At 50.3% G+C, this 21,379-nt stretch overlaps 1 protein-coding gene across 2 annotated transcripts in view; it reads left to right on the top strand.

Moving 5' to 3' along the window:
• LOC138452926 (uncharacterized protein KIAA1958-like) overlaps window positions 1-21,379 on the top strand; it is a 523,224-nt gene that overhangs the window by 332,839 nt on the left and 169,006 nt on the right. The gene's annotated exons all lie outside the window — the stretch shown is intronic.

Here is a 21,379-nt window from a genome sequence, read left to right as displayed (position 1 = left end):
CCACTGTGTCTGGTGTCTGTGGGTCCATTTATGTTTTAAATTGTTTGTGGCTAATTTTTGTAATAAATTGACATTATTTTTATATTCTATCAGCACACAGTCCCATTTTTTCAGTCTGTGTTGCCGGAACATCAGGAAGTTTAGGTAGGGTTCTTTGAGGTCTACACAAAATAGTCACATTCTTTTCTTATCTCCTTGTTATATACACATTATTTTCCCTACTGGTGGAGATAGGCTTTGTGTTAAGTAGGGTCTGTTTGACCTATTTATAACACAGACCTTAAGTTTGAGCCACACTTTCTTACCCCTCCAAATATATTTGGAAATACAGGTGTCCAGTTCTTTAACCATATGCTTTGTTGGGGTAGATGGTAGCGTCATAGCCAGATAGGTCAGCTTTGGTAAAGAATTCATTTTGAAGGCGATTATCCTTCTAGTGATAAACAGTGGTAGCGAATCCCACCTAAGGAGGTCCAGTTTAATTGTCTGCAGAACTGGGGATAATTCAGCTCTAAAATCTTTTCTAAGACGGGACAGATTTTCACACCCAAATAAGTGATACAGTTAAGCTGGAGCTTGAATGGGGTCACCCCTCCTGGATCCCAAGGGATGTCAGGTCTTGGTGTGAGAATATCTGACTTCGCCCAATTAATTACGTAACCGGCCATCGGACCGATATCCTGCAGCAGCTGACATAGTCTCGGCAGTGAGGTTTTATATTTACTGATGTATAGTCGTAGGTCATCTGCATAGAGGCACACCTGATATTCCTCGGTACCATGTAAAATGCCTGTTTATCCGGGGTCAGCCCGTAGTTTTACCGCCAGGGGCTCTATGGTTTAGGCATATAGGAGGGGAGATAGAGGGGCATCCCTGCTGTGTACCTGAGTACAGGGAGAAGGGATTGCACGTAACACCACTGGGGACCACTGATGCTATTGTTTCAATATATAGAAGTTTCACCATTTAGTGTATGCGGCCGCAAAACCACAGGTGTCGAGCACTCGAAACATAAAGTTCAGTTGGACCTTGTCGAATGCCTTCTCAGCATCAATCGTTAAGATCCCCTCCTCAGGATCAGTCCCCTCAGCAGTAACATGCAGCAGTCGGCGGACGTGGTTGGTGGAATTCCTGCCACAAATGCAACCCATTTGATCTCTAAGGATGAGAAGTGGGATACGTCTCTCAATTTACTGCGCTAGGCACTTTGGCAGAATCTTTGCATCAGCATTGATCAGGGAAATGGGGCGGTAGGATCCACAATACCTAGGGTCACGTCCTTTCCTGTGAAATAATATGATGTTGTCCGCCAACATTGAGCGTGGTAGGTGGCCACTGGCCCCCGCTCCCCCAAACACAGAGTGGGTGAAAGGCACTCAGCCAGTGCTTTTTTCTGTCTCGGGAGGATAGCTCAGGGGCAACATGCTCACCTTGGAAGCAAGATGAGACGGAGCAACACAGGTTCGATCCCCGGGTCTGCGCTTATAAACCTCTGGGTATTAAGCGTGTTATAAATAACCGATCATATAATTTATAAAAGTCGATGGGAAGCTCACCCGGCCAGCGGCCTTACCCACTGACAGGGATTGGATTGCTCGGGTCACCTCTGATGCGGTAATTGGGGTGGCAAGACCCTCAGCCTGGGTTATGACCAATTTAGTCTGCTTAATGGTCACCAGAAAGTCGCTAATAAGGTGAGGGTCAATTGAGGCTGGTTTCACATACAGTTTGCCATAAAATGCTCCTCCCCTTCAAGTATATTCCCACTTTGGTCACGAATGGAGTCAATAATCTGTGCTGCCTGCCAGTTACGCATAAAGCATAGGGGTCTAGCATTACTGAGATCAAGGGTAACGGATAGTGATTTTTGATTGTAATCCTATTTAAGGCTCCATAATCGATGCATGTCGTCAAGCTTTTATCCTTATTTGGCACAAAGAATAGGGGCGATGCTGCTGGTGACTGTGAATGTCGAATAAAGCCCTTTGCTAGATTCTCTACCAAGTATTCTTTAAAGTGCTCATTCTCCTTCTCCATAAGGCCATAAATTCTACCACATGGAATTGGTGCTCCATCCTCCAGATCTATCTTACAGTCGTATGGGCGATGTGGTGGTAACTCACTAGCTTCCTGTTTGCTGAACACATCCTGGAATTCCAAATAAGTTTCAGGCAAAACCCCTGCTACGGCTCCTATGATATGCCCCTTCACTACCCCCGCAGCTAAACAAATCCCTTGAGCCTCATAAGTTCCTTCTTGCTCTCCCTCCTCAGTTTGCACTGTGCATTGTATTCTGACTTGAATTCCACTGTTCTCTTTCCCCAATCTATCAAGGGGATTGTGTAAAGTAAGCCAGGGCATTCCAAGTATAATCTGTAACTGTGGTGCATCTATGAGTTCAAAGGCAATGTCCTCACTATGCCCTTCTCCAATCCTCATTCCCAACTGACCAGTCATTTGTGTAATCAACCCGAGGTAAGTTGAGAGCAATCTACCGGCCGTACCCGCTCTGGAACCCGCTTCTGAACTACTGGTACTCCCAGTTTACCTGCCAAAGTAATATCAATAAATTCCCGGTGGCTCCCAAGTCGATCTCACACGGACCACCACACTTAAGCTTACCTTTCCAAAACAAGGATACATCGAGGGTGATATGTGGTACCGCTGTCTGAATAGTATTTGCCTCCAGTTGGCCGGGCCTCCTTGAACATTTACCTGCTCTCTGCCAGCGGCCCGAAGTTGGGATCAGCGTTGCGGTCTAAGAGGGGGTGACGTGTGTTCAGTTCCGGTGTTCCCGACCTCTGTGGCCGGGACTCGGAGACCAACTCTGGCTGTCTTAGTAGTCGCTAGGCTTCCTCCAGGTCATCATATGAGTGTCACTGTTTGTCGAGCAGGATACACCAGACGGCAGGGAATTTCAGGTTGTGTCTGTGGTCTGTACCTTTTTAGAGCATCAAATATGAGGTTGAACCCTTTTCTGCGCCTAAAAACCTCAATGGAAAAGTCATTAAATATCCAGATATCGGCTCCTTCTATGCGCACTGTGCCCACGGTCTGGAAGGCCTGCAGTATGGTAAGCTTGTGTTGGATGTTTAATTGGTGCATACTAATGACGCGCAGTCTTTCACCTGGGGTGGGCCTGGGCACCAGAGCCTTATGCACCCACTCGATAAGGTTCCTCAGGTGCTGGATCCAGAGTTTTTCCTGGAGGAAGTCATATATGTAGGACTCAAGATCTTGCACCTCGCTCTGTTCAGTAAGGCCCACCATATAAAGGTTGTTGAGTCAGGACCTGTTTTCCTGGTCCTCCATTTTCACACCCAGGCGGTGCACTTCTTTAATTGGGCCATCGAATCGGTAGCGGCGGTGTCTGCATTGTCTTCCAGCGAGCTGATGCGCTGCTCAGTATCTGTTGTCCCGTCTGCTTGTGCATTGAGGCAGGTATGGACATCCTGCAGGTCACGCTTAATGTCTTGGACAGTATTGTTTGTCTCTTGTGTCCTTTGTCCAATATTCTTAATTTCCAGGGGAAATGCTGGTAGCTGGTTCTGAATTTTGGCCTCCATCATGAGTTGTCTCCGTGCAGAGCATCGTAATGGTGTGACAGCTGGGTTAGCATCTGTGACTTTAATAGAGGCAGAATCAGAGGCAGGTATTAGAATGCCAGGTGGGTGTAGGGACAGGCTGTACTCAGTTTCAGCAGCAGTGCCGTTTTGGCAAGAACACATGTTTAAGGGGTAGCCCTCCCAACCATGCGTAGTCAGCGGTGATCAGAGTCACATTTATGATATTTGTATAGCGCGCCTGGCCCAAAGGCATCTGGGCGCATATCTTAGGTTACAACAACATAGTAGACATCATGAACATTGGGGAAAAATAAATAAACTGCGTATACATACAGAATGGAATATACATACAGTCACTATCACTTTCCGGATATTGACAGATATTTCATCCAGGTATTTACATGCAGGGTGCTTGCCCAACAATAGCATTGACAATGATACAGGGTCATTCCAGGGACGATCTATGGCTGATGTGGCAAGTGGGAGTTTTGAGAGTCTTGAGCAATCAGCCATAATGTGGCTTTGTACTTGAAGGAGTGGAAGGAAGATTCCGATCTGAGTGGGTTGGGCAGTGAGTTCCACAATTTAGTGGCAAACAGGAAAACTAACCCCACCCGCTTTCTGAAGTTTTAACCTAGGAAGGGAGAGACAGTGAACTTGGACTACTCTCTGAGGTCAGCTAGAGGTGTGGGGTGTGAGTCGATTTGCCAAATATATGGGAGGGTGATTGTCAAGACATTTATGCGTAAGGGCGAGCATTATGCTACGTCTGGTATCAAAGATGTGCTGATTCCTAGGGATATTTAGAACTGCCCTGATGGCGTTGTTTTGGGTGACCTGTAGTTTGCATAGGTTTTGTTGACTAGTGCCTAGGGAAAGGGCATTGCAATAGTCTACTTTAGACATAATAAGGGTCTGGCAAGGATGGTGCAGTTCGAAGTGGTAAGGAACGGACGACAAGCTGTGATAGGTTTGCACATGTAAGCAGATGCTGAGACTACAGCATTGGTTTGTCATGAGAGCGATAGAGTGGAATTGAGGTAGATGCCTACGGTTTTAGTATTGTTGGATACCTTGATGGTATTGCCATCGATGATGAACGATTTGAAGAAAGGATCTGATCTATTAAGTCAGTGATGGGAGCCCAATATGAGAAGGTCTGTCTTGTCATCGTTAAGGCAGAGCTCATGTTGGGCCATCCACGTCTGAATGACCTGGTAGACATCATTTAAGGCTTTCGTATCCACTGTGTGGTCTCCGGTGATGGGGATGAGTATCTGGGTGTCATCGGCGTAATTAGTATAGGTGACACCAGATAATTTATCGAAGAGTGGTTTTGTGAACAGGTTGTAGAGTGTCGGGGAGACGCACGATCCTTGGGGTACCACTGCAAGGGTACCACTGCACTTACTGCAACTCACTGTATCTGGGCCAACCTGCCTATATTATAAATTGACTTCAGCTGCTTCTAAACACTGCTGCTAGAGCATTCTCCCACCTTCCCCCTCGTACCCACATGTCACCTGTGCTCAGAGAACTTCACTGGCTTCCTGTGGAGAAGCGCATTTTGTTGAAATCACTGTGCATTGTCCACCGTGCCTTTTATAAACAAGGAGCTGAATACCTCCAGGAAAAGTTCTCACAATATATACCTTCACGCGACCTCTGATCTCAGTCTGCTCTACTGCTATCGGTGCCCCGTATCAGGCTGGCTAGGATGGGGGGACGTGCCTTCTCTGTGGTGGCCGCTAGGTCCTGGAACAGACTCCCGTTCACGCTACGTGCCACTACTGACCATCTCTCTTTTCGACGATCACTCAAAACACTGCTTTTTTAGTCCCTTATGTTCTTCCTCCTCTCTCAGCGCCATGGTGCCCTTGGGTGTATCTGCGCTTTATAAATTTGCCTAACATAACATAACACACTGGACTGGTGAGGGTTCAGCAGCAGCAGAAGCGGAGAAGACCCTCATGGATCTATTGTCCAGGAAGGACAATAGATCCAAGTGGTGGCTTTGTCTGAAAAATGGGCTGCCGATTTAAGATGGCGGCAGAGGATTTGATGGTTGACCAAATCAAATGCAGCCGATAAGTCTAGTAGTAGTACAAGAGCCAGCTTCCCATTGTCTTTCAGATCCTCAATTTGAGTTTTTAAATCAATGAGGTCAGTTTCTGTTCCACGCTTGGGCCCGAAACCAGATTGTCTGAGGCTGAGGAGTTTATTGGATTCCAAGTAATCCTGGATCTACAGATAGGCCGATCGGTCCAAGATTTTAAGCAGAAAGGGAACAGTGGTGGTGGGCCTGTAATTAGTGGGTATGCTTGGGTCTAAGGTGGGTTTTTTAGGAAGGGGCCATGCGTCTTAGATTGTCAGGGACGATGCCTGAGTTAAACGACGAGTTTACAAAGGCAGTGATAAAAGGAGCTAGTTTGTGTCTAGCCTCCTTGATGATGAGAGCTGGGCACGTGTCTCCCTGGCAATTGGAAGCTTTGAGTTTGCTAATGATGCTTTCAATCTCTGAGATAGTTAATGGTGAGAAGCTGAAAGGTTTATGGGCGCAGGAGGAATGGATCAACCGACGCAGCACAGCACTCGCAGAAACAGTGAGGTGCGCCCCACAAAGTCCATTGTTTATATGGTTACTATGGAGATCCAGTGCGGCAATGTGACATCAAATGCCTGCCATCTTTCAGTGGTGTAGTGCCCCATGTATCAAAGCCAGATTCCACAAATGGAGTAGTGTCACCTGCTATGATGACCCAATCAATATTCTTTAATTGATTAACAAATGTAAAATGAAAAATGAATCAAAAGGTTTCAGCCTTCTCGGCACACGCAAAATTACTTTGCCACAGGCAGAAATATGACTGGTATCGATCCGGGTCACTGTTGGTAGTGTGGTTTTTCTCTAGTCCTGCATGAAAGTGACAAGAATGTAACAGAGGGTGGTCGACCACCCCTGGAGCGTCCACAGCAATGGTATATAACAGATCCATAAGCGCTGGTGACGTAGTGTAATGTTATCTTGAAGGGGGGCCCTAGATGCTCCATAGTTGGGTGCACCGAGCCGATGGGCAGAATCCATAGGCCAATGTATCTGAGTGGCCAGTGTATGAGCTGGAATCAGGAGTCCTGAAATGGAATGTGATGCCCTTCCCACCAGTGCTCTTGGTATCAGCGATGTGTACGCCAATGTCACTGGAAAAGAGGTGATGTCACTCATTTGTTCTATACTCAAGGTGCCCAGTATGCATTGGACAATGTACAATGTACTGGCGAATATTGGACTGGACTTTAAGTTCCTGGGACCGTGGTCCGGAAAGTGCCCGGGCGGATACACTAGTATTGTCATGTTATTCTACGATTAGGCTGTTCCTGAGTTGTTTGTCTACATCTCCACCTCTCTTGGATGACATCCCATTTAAGGACTTTGTCTGAATGCTTCTTTCGAACAAGTGTCAGGGACTTTAGTGCGTATACAGGACCGATGTTCTGAGATACATTGTTTCACTGCTTGTGTCATTTTCCTACATATCAGTAAATTCACAGGCCACGCAGTGGCCACATTTATAGTGTCCCTGGACTGATGGGAGTGCCCAAAGTCTCTCGATGGATTGTGGTTTCACTGGCTCTTGGTAGGTATGGACACAGTGTTCCCGAATGTTCTGGTTCTTCTTCAAGGAAAAGAACATTTTTGTTTTGGACAGTGTCCTATTATTCTTTTTCAGGTGCCAGTTTCAGGAGGTCAACGAGGGCGCACCAGGAGGAAGACCCAGTTCTCAGGACAGCGGATGAGAACACGCCAATGGTATTCGAACCAATGAAGCCATCCCCATTTCCAATTTATTAACAAACCCCATAACGACAATGAAAAAGAGCCTACTGGCAAAAGGATTGTCATTTATACCATCTACAAAGGCTAATCCATTTGAGATCAAATTAGATCTGAAAAGGTTCTTTAGAAACAATAGTCTCAAATACTTTTTTTAGGTGTATCTACCTGAACATCAGGCAAACAAAGGTCAGGAGGAAGTGTCATTGGTCGATGCAGAGAAACTACTCGGGGAAAGTAGGACACTCCTAAAAGGGGCCTGAACAACTCAGCTGAGTGGAACAACCTAATAGTAGAATATCATGACAATATTTATTTATTCATTTATATAGCGCTTATACACAGGTTGAAGTGCTTCAAAACACTTCAAGGCGGGAGAAGAATAAGGGAATAAAGTAATTATTCTTAGGCCTTGAAGATTCTGAATGATCTACACAAAAAACTAGCAGACTAGGCCTGACAACATTTCTCCTAGTGCAGTGCATGAAGTGGTACAGTTGAGGCCATAGTCAGGGGTGGGGGATGGAAAACGGTGGGGGCGGTGGGACAGGACAGATTCACTAACTGGTCCTAGCACATTTCGATCATGCATTCGTACTCACGGAGGGGCAGAGACTGGGGTGGGAGAGTGGGGGCGGAAAAAGAGTCCGGACCAGCAGGGCCCTGGGTCAAGTGCAGAGGTTGCCCCGCTCAAGGAGCATAAGCTGAAAGTGCAGTACTGTTGAACAAAGTGCAGCAGCCTGGAGACAAGTGAAAAAGACTGATGGGGGAGCCTGGGACCTGTTGGCTCTGGAGGTGAACCAGGCAACCAGTCAGCAAAAAAGCTGAACAGTGTTAGGGAGGAGAAGGAGGGTGTAGAAAAAAGTAGGGAGGTTAGCAGGGGGGAGAGAGAGGAGGAGGAAGAGAAAAGGAAGGTCTTGAGGAGTTTACAGAATTTAAGGTGCTCTTGCTCCAGTAGGAGAGAGGCAGGGAGGCACCTGCAGAGGATAAAGATTTGCCCCCAAATCTCTTTTTGTGAAAGCGGCTTACCCGCAGAGAGTTGGAGGAGGGCGAGCGGAGCACTCTAGAGGGAGAATATTTAGGACGAGAGCGTTGTAGAGAGTGCCGGCCCCGCCCCCAGAAAGCCTTGTGGATTATGCAGAGGTTCTTGAATTTGATCCTTGTCACCACGGGGAGCCAGTGGTGGGATTTCTGCGCCGGAGAGATGCAGCCCCAGGGCTTAAGGTCAAGGATAAGTCTTGCGGTTCTTTTCTAGATTAGTTGTAGAGGACAGAGAGTAGAAGTAGGAAGATTGAGAAAGAGACTGTTGCAATAGTCCAGCTTAGAGAGAACCAGGGCTCTTGAGGTGATGAGCCTCTGGGGGAAAGTGAGAAAAGGTAGAATACGTCTGAGGAGATGCAGTTGGTAGTTGCACATTTTGGAGATGTCGGAGATGTGCGAAGAAAAGGGGAGAGTGGAGTCGAAAATTACCCCAAGGTTTTTTTGCCTCATTCACAGGTGAGGGCGCAGGGTCAAGGAAGGCAGGCTAGTGGGAAAGCGGGAGCAGGGATCCCAATGAGGACGATCTCTGTCTTACTGGCATTCTGGCATAGATCGTTAGCAGCACACCAAGCCTGAATTGCGGATAGACAGTCAGGGATGAGCAAGGAAGAGGCAGAGGAGGGCGAGGGTAGCCTGAAAGAGAGCTGCGTGTCATCCGCATAACAAAAGTTAGAGGTAAAGGTAGAGATTCTGCGGGCCAAGGAGGCCATGTAGGTATTGAAAAACCAGGGGGAAAGGTTCCATCCCTGGGGGACACCACAATTAGAGATAGTGGTAGAGGAGAGAAAGGGCCTGAATTCAACCTGGGAGGGCCGGACAGAGAGAAAGGAGACTATCCATGCCAGAGACTGATCTGTGAGGGCCAGGGTATCACTGAGACAGGTGATCAGGATGTTGTGATTTACCGTATTGAAAGCAGAAGAGAGGTTGAGAAGAATGAGGACAGAAGGAGAGATGGAATCAGGATTTCAGAGCAGGTCTTCACAGGTGTCCAGAAGAGCAGTTCCCAGGAAAAGGGGGATGGAGATCGGGCAATAGTTTGCCAGAATGGATGGGTTTGCAGAGGGTTTTTTGAGCAGAAAGTGCACCAGAGAGTGTTTGAGAGAAGTAGGAAAAACTCCAGTGGCGTAAGAGAGGTTGCAGAAGTCGGCCAAGGTTGGAGCGATAGTGTCAGTAGTCTCCTTCATGGTTTTGGAAGGGCAGGGATGCACCTGTTTGGAAGATGCTTTCATAGACCAAACTTGTCTAGAGACCTCATCAGGTGTGACAGGGGAGAGGGAGGAGAGAAGAGGGCGAGGGGTGGGGCGGCCAAGGGAGACCCAGGAGATGTCGGTGCCGGGGGGAGGGCAGAACAGAGAGAGGACAGGATGTCCTGTGTTGTGGTGATGAAGTATGAGGCCAGGGCTGAGCAAAGGGCCTGGGTAGGTTTAGTAGAGGATGCAGCTGCGGTAGGGTTGACCAGTTCCTTGCAGACTTTGAAGAGTAGAAGCCACGGAGATGCAAGCTTGAATGTGGACTCTTTTCTTGGAACGGCTGCAGAGTCTATATTGCCTTTGAGGAAGGCGGCAGGCCAGTTTGGCAGAGGGTGCATCTGAAGATCCCCATTTCCGTTCTGCTGCTTTGCACTTGCCTTTAAGGGCAGCCAGCTCAGACTCATACCCAGAGTTGCACTTTTTGGCAGGTTTCAGTCGGACCCTTGTGACAGGGGCAAGAATGTCAAGAGTGTTGGAGATGGAACAATGAAAGTTGGAGATGGCAGTATCAGGGTGGGAGTCCTTGAAGGTAGGAGGTGGTGTAGGGGGCGCTTTTGCTAAAGGAGAAGAGAATGATCAGCCAATGAGAGTGAAGTAGTGAGAGTAATAGAATGTTGGATGTCTGTGGTGATGAGAGCATCCAAGGTGTGGCCAGCAGTGTGCGTTGGACCAGAGGGTAGAATGGAAAGAGAAAAGGAGTCACATAGGTTTCGGAAAGGTCCTGAAGAGTCAGAAAAGTCAAGGTGGATGTTAAGATCCCCCAGAAGGAAGAGTTGGGAATAGGAGAGAAGAGGCCAGGTTAGCCCATTCCGAGAGGAAGAGGGTAGACTCGCTGTCAGGAAACCACACACTGTGCAACATTCTCTGCCTAGTACCCGTCTACGCCATTCCCGTACATAGCGTATTACAGCTACGGCACCATTCCTCCAACATTGGAAATTGCCTTGGCAGCGCAGGAAGCCCCTGTATGATTGGCGTCATTCACTAGCGTTGATGGTTTCCATGGGGAAAGGCGGTGCTCACGCCCACGTGACACTTAGCACGTTGCACCCACCAGGTTTCCAGAAATAAGTGTAGCGTTGCCGTGAAAAAGGTGCTTCTGATTGAAGTTGTTTCCTGTTTGCTATCTGTATCCCGTTACACTTGATTCCTTGTTGCTGACCTATTTTTCTGCTTATCAGATCCTGCCTCCATCTCACCCTTTGTTCTGGCTTGACTCTGGAGTACGACCCTGCGCTGCCCACAGACTTCCTTGCCCTACGTTTTGTTACTCTATCTGCCCGCTTTGACGCCGACCTTTGCTTCGCCTTTGGATTCCATTGCCTAACGTCTTGTTACTTCTTTACCCGCACGTTGATGACCAGCTTTGTTACCGGACGCCTATTGGCTCAGGACTGAGTCTGTTTCTACAGAGACACTCTCAACACTGCATTTAACCAACAACCGACGGATTTCATTGCGTTTCGCGACCAGCTTGTGCACGGACTAGAGATGCTACCCATTTTTGTCCACCAACTCGTCCACCCAGGCGTCCTCGTGCCTCTGGGTATAGGTCCCACTAACATTCATGATTCTTTTTGCGGTACGTTTTCGTACCTGGATACCTAACATTCTCATCCTACAGATACCTGCAACTCCATGGTAAGGATCTTTCACTACTGTGCTACTCCTGCGCTAGGGGTCTCCTCTGGAATTTACTCTTATCCTTTCTTGTTACAGTGAATCTTATTCTTTCTGGAGACATTTTGGGGACACCACTTGGCCAGTTGCTACTTTGCTGCTAGCATCTTTATGGGAAATCAGTCCTCACCTAGAGGTTAGCCACTCTCTCTCTCGATATCTATTGATACTGAAACATACGTTTGTGCCACTAATTGCTGTTCCTTCTATTTTACAGCTGGTGTGTTTGTGGTGTGTGTACCCCGCTCTTCCAATTAATTGATACCTCTGCTTGTCAGTCTTGAACAACAGAGAGATACATTAATAGGAAGTTCTTTTGCTGGAGTGGAGACCTTATAGTTACGGTCTGGGTTCAGTCATCCGCGATTCTACCCGACCTGGCTGGAGTCACTGGAGCTCTTAGGTGGTAAGTCACAACAGAATCAGAAGCCCTACATGGACGCCATTGTGCAGGTGGTGCCCGAACTGCGTGCAGACATGACAGCGGCTCATGAAGCCACGCGTCGTCGTATAGACGCACTACAGGAGTTGACTTGCTCACCTCGAGCAGAGGCCTGTGCCCCGACAGCTGCCTCTGGTTCAGTGTACCCGTTGCCTAGGCAGGATCATGTTCCTGTACTTATGTCTACCCAATTCTCTGTGGCCCAAAAAACTACAGAACATTCATTCTCCAGCATGGCATCTGGCATGGATTCACATGCTCATGAATATTCCCCGTCGTCAGGCTGGGAATCCTCGGTAAAGAAAAAATCAGTTTCAGTTTTGTTTCTGAACTGTCTTTCTACTAGTAACCAATCGCTGGTCTCTGGGTCATACTGCCCCCAGCCAATGACTGCCCTCTACCTAAGCCCCTCCTCTGGCAGCCATCTTCAGATTGTTACCGCACGTTCAAGTGTTGGGAGTCCTCATGCTGTAGCTCTCGAGCTTTTACTGCGTTTTGCGTTTTTTAGAAGAGTTTACTCTTATATTTTCGGTCAGTCGAGCCTCAAGCTCCATCGACTCTACTTCCGATCAACGGGGACCCGTTTTCGGAATTTTCTATGCCCCTCAAGGGCACTTTTCATCGTGTTTTCCACTTCTCTGAGGATTCCAGAAGATCTTTGATGCCTACCCCGCGTGGACATGGCCCAGGACAAAGGAAGCATGACGCCTGTTGGATCCAATCTGTTCAGGAGCTGCCCTGGATGCGGACTACAGAACGTCTTTAAGGAGGATGAGCAATCTCGGTGCCTCTGTTGCCTTCACAACGACAAATGGCACGTGGAGAAGGACTGTGTGTTTTTGTAAGAACATGTCCGAACGGATGATGAGGGATCATCGTACTCGACTCGCCAACTGGCTGGAGGGGAAGAGCCCAGCAGCAGGTGAGAAGAGGAAGAAGTCCGAGCAGTCTTCTAAGAATTTTGAGGGCGCTCCGGCGAGGGGGAGCCCAACAAAAGGCAAAGCACCGCGGGCACCGGGAGCGCCGATCGGTCGGGCTCCTCGGCTGCCAGGCAGGACGCATTATCACCGACGCCATCAACCACGAGCCAACGCTCTGGCTCGGGGAAGAGGAAACCGGAGAACCCGGGTAAGCTTCGGGAGAAGTCCCGGTCGATCCCGACAGAGACAGCCGAGGGGGAGCGAGGCGGTGACCCTCCCCCCAAGGTGAAGGCCTCAGGCGCGCCCAAAGTCGCAAAGGCCCTGATTCACCCGGCTAAGGCCTCAATCGAGGGAGTCTTGGCGGCCCTGGCGAAGCCTGCAGAGGCTATCCCAGTGGAGACAACCTCTGGGCCTAGACTTTCCCTGCCACCGCAGAGGGAATCCTCTTTTCAGCCTATCGATAAGACCCCCGTGAAACCCCGGGTGGAGAAAGAGGGGGGGGCGGTAACCATTACGGATACAGATAACACCTCTGAAGATGAGCTGGCTAGCCTCGCAAAGATCCTGGACAAGAAGTTTGAGGAGGTCCGGAACTACAGGAAGGATCCCGACGAGGCGGACGAAGAAAGCGATGGCGGTGCCGGCGAGGAACCGCGGGCCGTGGAGGGGACGGAGGATCCTACTCCCCAACCGTCGCTCCCGTCGCAACAGGTGCCTATTTCACAAGACAACTCAGGAGCGATCTTGATGACTATTCAGGCCTTGTGTATGGAGATCAGGACAAGGATGCCCTTATCCCCAGCGGACGATCCAGCGGAGCCTGGACTGTCTGGAAGCCCACCGAACAAGCGGAGGAGAACTCATCCCCCTTCTCCTTTACAGCCTGTACAGCCTTCACCTCCTTCCCCTCCTCTGAGGGATGAGACGGGAACGGAGACGGCGACGACGGGGACGGATGGCGATGGTGGCGACGAGGGAATGGACCTTCCATCACCACCCGCTTGGGCCTCCCCTCCTGACAAAATTGGCTCCTTCCACGCCATGATTGCGAGGGCATCTGAGCTCTTCCAGCTCTGCCCCGAAGAACAGAAGAAGGAAGGTTTCCTCTACCAACGGCGGGAGGCCAAAAGGAAGACTGTCCTTTCGGTCCCATTACTGGACGACATCTGGGACGAGGGACTGGTGCTCCTGAAGAACCCGTCCACAGCTCCTGCTAAGAGAGACCGGTATGAGAAGAAATATCGGGTCCCGGATTCCGCCCCCATGTGCCTCAGGGCGCAGCCGTCCCCGGATTCTGTGGTCTACGCTGTGGCCAAGAAGAAAGCTGCGGGGGCGACGGCGTCAACTTCAACTTCCCCTCCAGACGCCGAGGGAAAGAAACTGGACGCCATGGGACGACGGATCATTTCGTCAGCGGCGATGACTATTAAAGCGGCCAACGCTCTCGCGGTTGTGGCGCGCTACGACAGGGAGCTGTGATTTAAGATCGCTCCCCTGCTGGACTTCCTCCCGGACGACAAGAGGGCTGAGGCCCTGGAAATCCTACAGGAAGGAGAAGTGGTGTCGGACCACGCCATTACGGTCGCCACGGACATTGCCGACACCGACTTTCGTCAGATGGGCAACAGCGTTTGCCTTTGCCGGCACGGTTGGCTCAAGGTCACCGACTTCCGCCATGACGTGCAGACCAGGGTTCTGGGCATGCCCTTCGATGGGAGCAACCTGTTCGGCAAGACAGTGGACGAGTCACTGGAGGCCATCAAGGCGGACACCGAGACGGCTCGGGCCTTGGGTGTTCTTCAACAACGGCGACCGTCCTTTCGGAACTCCGGAGGCAAGCAAGGTGCCTCCAAAGGATTCGGCAGCAATTCCTCCTCGTACCGCCAAGCGGCCCACTCCTCGTTACAGGAGGCCTACAGAGGACGCGCCAAGGCAGGAGGATCCCGTCGTCGCCAAGGAGGCCAAGGCGCAAAGGCTGCAACGAAGCAGGATTGAACCGGCCGTAGCGTCGTGCTCCCACCTGAGCACCCTGGTGGGAGGCCGGCTGGCAGAATTCGGCAGCGTGTGGGAGTCCATCTCCACCGACCGTTGGGTGCTGGATATCCTGGCTCGCTGGCACACTCTGGAATTTCTAAAGAAGTGTCCCCGTATTCCACCCGTGGCCAGGAAGGAAAACCACGTCCCTCAACTGCTGCTGGAGGGATGGGTGTGTTAGGGAGAATTCTCTGTTTAGGCTGAATTTCCTAACCTAGTGAGTCCCCCAGCAGCTTTGCTGGATTTTTGGAGTTTATTTTTTTCTCCTGCCAAGAGTGAGACTCTTTTACCCTCACTCTTGGGCATGATTTGAGTGTGTGTCTTTGACTCTAGATGTGTTTAATGGGCTATGGTGTCTTTGTGATGTGTGTTACACAGCACCCTCAGTGCAGTAACACAGGGGTGTCATAGTGACCCCCAGTATAGACTCCATACCCTGGGACTGACTACTGTCTCCCAGGGCATGTAAAGTCACCATTGACTTTACTAGTCTTGAATTCTGAACAGAACCAGTACAAACCATCATATTGTGGAGGTACTGGCTGGGGCAATTCGATTGCCCTGGGGTCTGTTAGTCGAGGGGGCACGTCTCCGTCCCCCCTGATCGAGTTTTGGCTGGTGGCAGTGGATACTACTTTTTATATTCAACCGCGAATATTTCTCTATGGGATTTTCCCATTGTTCGAGGCTACTATCTTTATTTATTTAATTACGATAGCCTCGAACATACTGCCAGTTTATTTAATTATTATTAATTCTCCGGTTGGTATTTTTTGCCAAAACTCGGTTCTAAAATGGCGTTTGTGTTCTCTTCTGTGACTCCAACCCAAGTCGAGCCCTTTGTTCCACTTTTTGCCGGGCTTCTCCACAGACGCCCTCCAAAGTGGTGCCACTCTGTTTTCTGGGGTACTTAGGAGGGGTATAGGGGGATTTAGGCACCCTGGACTGAGTTGCCTAGGCAACTCAAGTCGCACTCCGTCCTGATTGGCCCAAGTGGTGAGCCGGCTGTTTGAGTGAAAGCTAGGCTGAGTGAATGGGGGTTTTCTGCATAAAAGCAGGGCTTTGGGGACTGGAACTTCAGAAGTCGCCACAGGACCTAAAAATCCGACGAGGGAGAAGCTGAGCCGACCTGCTACGAAGACACCACTGGTGGAGCCCTGCTGAACCGTCTCACCACTTTTCCCAACGACAGAGGAGATCTCCCGTCGAGAGTCTTCTTCCTTTGACTGGTGGGGATAACCAGTTTCACCGTCTTTTCGCCTTCCCGACGCATCTCGTGGCCGCCTTGCCTGTGCCAAGCACCCCGGCAACTGGAATACCACGTTTTGCCACGACCGCGAAATAAAGGGTAATACCTTTAACCGGAAAACTCTGCGGCTGGTTTCTTCCCTGGCAGTGCAACGACCTTCATCTTTCCTCCAAGTCGAGAGCTTCTCTTCCCCTGGACGACGACGAGACTTGCACCCGCTGCCAGGAACAACTGCCACCGCTGGAGGATCCTTCCCACTTAAGGTATCGTCTCCCGCCTGGCTTCCCTTGCCACCGACTGTACGGGGTAGATTTAGCCCCCGGCTTTCGAACCTGGGTTAGCCTGGGAAACCCTGGCTAAACTTTTCTGAGCCTCTCTAAACTCTTTTCGAACTCTCTGCAAGACTTTCAAAGCCTAGTGTAACTGTGTGATCTTGGGCGCATTTGTGCTCTGCTCTCTCTAAGAGTGGGCCCAGCCTTTGGACTTTGGCTCACCAGTGACTTTTGCTCTTCTGCTTTGCTAATAGTGTTCCTAAATCTTAGAGTGGTGTATCTTTCCATATTCTGTCTTTTTCCCTCCCTTCTTCATGAACTTATTGGAGTGCCATCTATAGTTAAGCGCTCACCTCTGTATGGAAATAAGTGGTGTTAACTAAGACTTATCTGATAAGGAATAAGGGTTGTATATATATTATCTAGTAACTGAGTTTAGAGTGTTTTACAATAAGAGTGCTGGAGTGTTTCAAACAGTGTGTTTTTAAATAAATAATTATATACTTTGATACCAAAGCTCTGTCAGTGTTTGCTTGTGTTATTGTATCTGTGTGCCTATTTTGTATACTTTGCATACTGCCTAACTCTTCTTGAGGGAAGTCTGACTGCTCAGCCACAGCTGCCAGGTAAATCTGGGTGGTACAGACTGCTACCAAGTGGGTTTACTGCTAATGCCTGTAGTCCTAAATCTTTTGCAGTGTTCCCAAAGGGAACTGCACAGGTTTCTGCCTAACAGGGTGATGCTAAGAAAGGGAGCCATCAAGCTCGTCCCAAAGAGGCTCCGGGGCTCCGGTGTGTACTCGCGATACTTCCTCGTCCGGAAGAAGACCGGCAGTTGGAGACCCATCCTGGACCTTCGTCGTCTAAACAAGTACATCAAGTCCCAGAAGTTCCGGATGGTCACCCTCCAGCACGTGCTGAGACAGCCGGAGGAGGGCGACTTCCTATCGTCGCTGGACTTGGAGGATGCCTACTTTCACATCCCCATTCTAAAAGGACATGGAAATTCCTGCGATTTGTGGTCCAAAGGCGACACTATCAATTCAAGACCCTTCCCCTTGGATTGAAGTCGGCGCCCAGGGTGTTCACCAAGTGCCTCGCACCGGTGGCGGCGCGGCTGAGGCTGCAGGGGTTCCACGTCTACCCCTACCTGGACGATTGGCTCATCCAAGCAAAGTCAAGAAAACTCCCCGTCGATCACACAGCAAAGACCGTCCAACTGCTCACGGATCTGGGATTCTCGATCAACTTCGCAAAATCCCACTTGGTACCATCGCAAGTCGCCCTGTTCCTGGGCTCGTCACAGTGGCGCGATTGGCTTCACCGTCGGAGGAAAGGACGAAAGCCATCTTGGGCAAGGTACAACGGCTGTTAACCATGGACGTGGCCAGGGTGAGGTCCATCAAGTCCCTGCTCAGCATGATGTCCTTGTGCATCTACCTCATGTGCCTGTGCAGACTGCAGATGCGACCACTACAGGAGTTCCTCGACGCCTGTTGGATGCAAGCGGCGGGCAGCTTCAAAGACAGGATCTTACTCAACGAGACTTTCCGCCAAGCGATCCGGTGGTGGGGCACCCGTGCGCATCTGGCGGCGGGCATGGACTTCCAGACCCCGGCACATCAGGAAATGGTGACGACGGACGCCTCCCTGGAGGGATGGGGAGTGCACACCGGGGATCTCCACACAAGAGACCTTTGGCTCCCAGAGGAGAGCTCACTGCACATCAATGTCCTGGAGCTCCGTGCAGTGTTCTGGGCCCTCAGGTCGTTCCTTCCGTCCCTCAAGGACAAAGTAGTAAAGGTCTTCACCGACAACAACACCATGATGTTCTACATCCGGAAGCAGGGGGGCACCAGATCCCCAGCCCTATCCAAGGAAGCGCAGGATCTGTGGCACTGGGCCGTCGCCCAAGGGATGTTCCTGGTACCCTTCCATCTACCAGTAATCAAGAACACCATTGCCGACTCACTCAGCACGGAGCTGCGCTCGTGCCACGAGTGGGAGGTGCGGCAGGATCAAGTGGAGCTCCTACTCTGACGATGGGGCAATTCCATAATCGACCTGTTCGCGATGGCGACGAACGCCAAGTGCCGAAGGTTCGCCAGCAGGTTTCCCCAGCCGGGGAGCATGGACGATGCCTTCTCATTCCCCTGGGACGGCCTGTTCCTGTATGCGTTCCCACCGTTGCCGTTGCTGCTGCGACACATCAGTCAACTCAGGCGATCCCGGTGCAGGATGATCCTCGTCGCACCGGCTTGGCCAAGACAGATCTGGTTCCCGGACCTTATGGACATGTCAGTGTCCCCCCAAGTCAAACTGCCGACGGACGCGGATCTTCTCGCCAGAGAAGGAGGCGCCATTCTCCACCACGACCCGGGGTCACTGAACTTGCAGGCCTGGCTCCTACAGCACTAGAATTCAGAGGGTACGATATCCGGCAGATTGCAAGGAGGTGCTTGCAAAGGCCAGGGCGTCCTCGACTCTCAAGTGCTATGGGCACAAATGGAAGAGGTTCTCTGTTTGGTGCCGTGCACAGAAGATTAACCCTCTGTGGATTACAGACCCTCAAGTGCTGCTATACTTGCTATCGCTGGGCGAGGCGGAGCTGGCGCATGCCTCCATCAAGATCCATCTGGCGGGTATCTCCCGCTACACCAGAACTCCGGGGCGCTCGTCCCTATGGTCCCATCACCTGGTGAAGGAGTTTATGAAAGGACTGTTCCGATCGTTCCCGCCGGTGAAGGCTCCGGCCCCGGCGTGGGATCTCAACGTGGTGCTGACCAGGCTTATGGGGTCACCATTCGAGCCGCTGCATTCGGCACCATTGAAGTTCATGTCATGGAAGTCAGCGTTTCTTGTGGCCATCACCGCAACACCACGAGTGGGAAAGATCCAGGGCCTCTCCTGTAAACCTCCATATCTGACTTTCCACGAGACGAGGGTGGTGCTGAGGACGCACCCCTCCTTCATGCCCAAGGTGCCGTCGGACTTCCATCTCAACGAGCCCTTGGTGTTACCTGTTTTTTTCCCGTCGCCTTCATCGCCGGCTGAGAGGACTTTGCACTCGCTGGATGTTCTACGTGGACCGCACGAAGAGCCTTCAGAAGACATCACAACTGTTTGTGAACTTTGGACCTGTGAACCAACGAAAGGCCCTACCGAAGGCTTCCATTTCCAGATGGCTTTCCGGCTGCATCATGCACTGTCACCGGTCGAAAACCGACCGTTGCCCGGGCCGTCCGAGAGCCCGGTCGACCAGAGCGATCGCTGCTACCACAGCCTTCTTGTCTGGTGTGCCCCTGCTGGACATCTGCAAGGCTGCTATGTGGAGGTCGATACACACATTCACGAGATTCTACTGCGTCAACCGGGATTCAAGGGAGGAGTCCAGGGTCGGCCAGGCAGTCCTGCGCAACCTGTTCGCCTGAAGGTGGGCCTGGTGAGGAGGTAAGAGTTGCTTAATGTTGAGTTGATGAAATGCTTAATGTTGAGCCTTGCCACCTCCAGTGGTTGTGCATGTGTGTAATGCTATGTATTCTTATATTCATGAGCATGTGAATCCATGCCAGACCCCATGCTGGAGAAGGAACAAGTTACTTATCTGTTACTGTTGTTCTCCAGCATGGGTCTGGCATGGATTCACATGAGAACCCTCCCTCCTACACCTCTGCGGCTCTTCTCCTGGTCCTACTGCCACTTTACGTGCTACCAAATCTGAAGATGGCTGCCAGAGGAGGGGCTTAGGTAGAGGGCAGTCATTGGCTAGGGCTGGTATGACCCAGAGACCAGTGATTGGTTACTAGTAGAAAGACAGTTCAGAAACGAAACTGAAACTGATTTTTTCTTTACTGAGGATTCCCAGCCTGACGACGGGGAATATTCATGAGCATGTGAATCCATGCCAGATGCCATGATGGAGAACAACAGTTACAGGTAAGTAACTTGTTCCTTAAACAGTGCAAACTCCACGTTCTGTGCTGCCCGGCCTCCTTCCCTGGCTCCACTACCAAAGCCCCCTTTGTATTATCATACCTGGGTGGTATGGCTGCAACCTGAGCCAACCTCTTACTGGAGAAAAACAGTTATATGCTCTAAGACTGTTACGCATTAATTACTGCCATGAGTTGTGTCTTCGACACATGATATAAAACACAGACCACTGACCTAGAGTTGCTGAATCTTCAACAGGTGCAGACTCCTCTACTAACCTACCTTGCTAGTTTTAATCAGTTGATAGTGGAAACCGGGGGGCCCGAGGACAAGAATGCTGCTAATTTCTACAAAGGCCTTTCTGATTCATTAAAAGACACTCTGACCACTGTTCCAGTGGTTTCTACTGATTTCCTGCTCTGCTGGATCTGGGGCCTCAGATTGATGCCAGAAAGGCAGAAAGGAAAGGAGAGAAGAGGCTGATGCCTTTGGTTCCCACTCGTTCCGAAGCCCTGGTACGTGGCGACGCAAAACAGATGTAAATCGGTGCAGTGCGTGATCCCCCATCACCTGCAGAGAGAGATAACCGTAGGAAAAAATAACCTTTTGTATGTATTGTGGCTCAGCTGAACATTTATTACAGTCTTGCCCTAAAAACCCAGCCGGGAGACCGGGAAACGCCAAAGCTCGACAGTAAAAGGAGTCTGATTGTTGAGTTCCTCAACTCCGGACTCCCCATGTACCGGTTCTGTACCTCGGTTTACAGCCACTGTTATGTTTTCATTCCCTTCGGATAAACCATGGAAAACATTGGCCGTTATCGACTCAGGCACCACAGGCAATTACATTGATTTACAGTACGCCCATGAGATGGGTATTCCCGTCCTCACTAAACCCCAACCTGAGGTTGTGAACTCGTTGGACGATACAGCCCTCGTTTCTGGTCTGGTGACAGAACGCACTTCAGACTTGAACATGTCTATTGAATGCTGACATTGTAAGTCCATCGCCTTTGATTTGATCACTGCACCCCAATTCAAGGTCATCCTTAGTCTCCCTTGACTAACTCAGCACAATCCCGCCATTGATTGGCAAAACCATGATATCCGTTTTGTATCGGACTGAGACCCATTGCCTTGGTACTGACACCTCACAAC

The sequence above is a fragment of the Ambystoma mexicanum genome, chromosome 4p, assembly GCF_040938575.1.
Source record: "Ambystoma mexicanum isolate Mex_15411 chromosome 4p, UKY_AmexF1_1, whole genome shotgun sequence".
In the NCBI taxonomy this organism is placed as follows: domain Eukaryota; kingdom Metazoa; phylum Chordata; class Amphibia; order Caudata; family Ambystomatidae; genus Ambystoma; species Ambystoma mexicanum.
The sequence above is the reverse complement of the archived record's forward strand: the minus strand, read 5'-3'. Positions and strand labels throughout refer to the sequence as shown.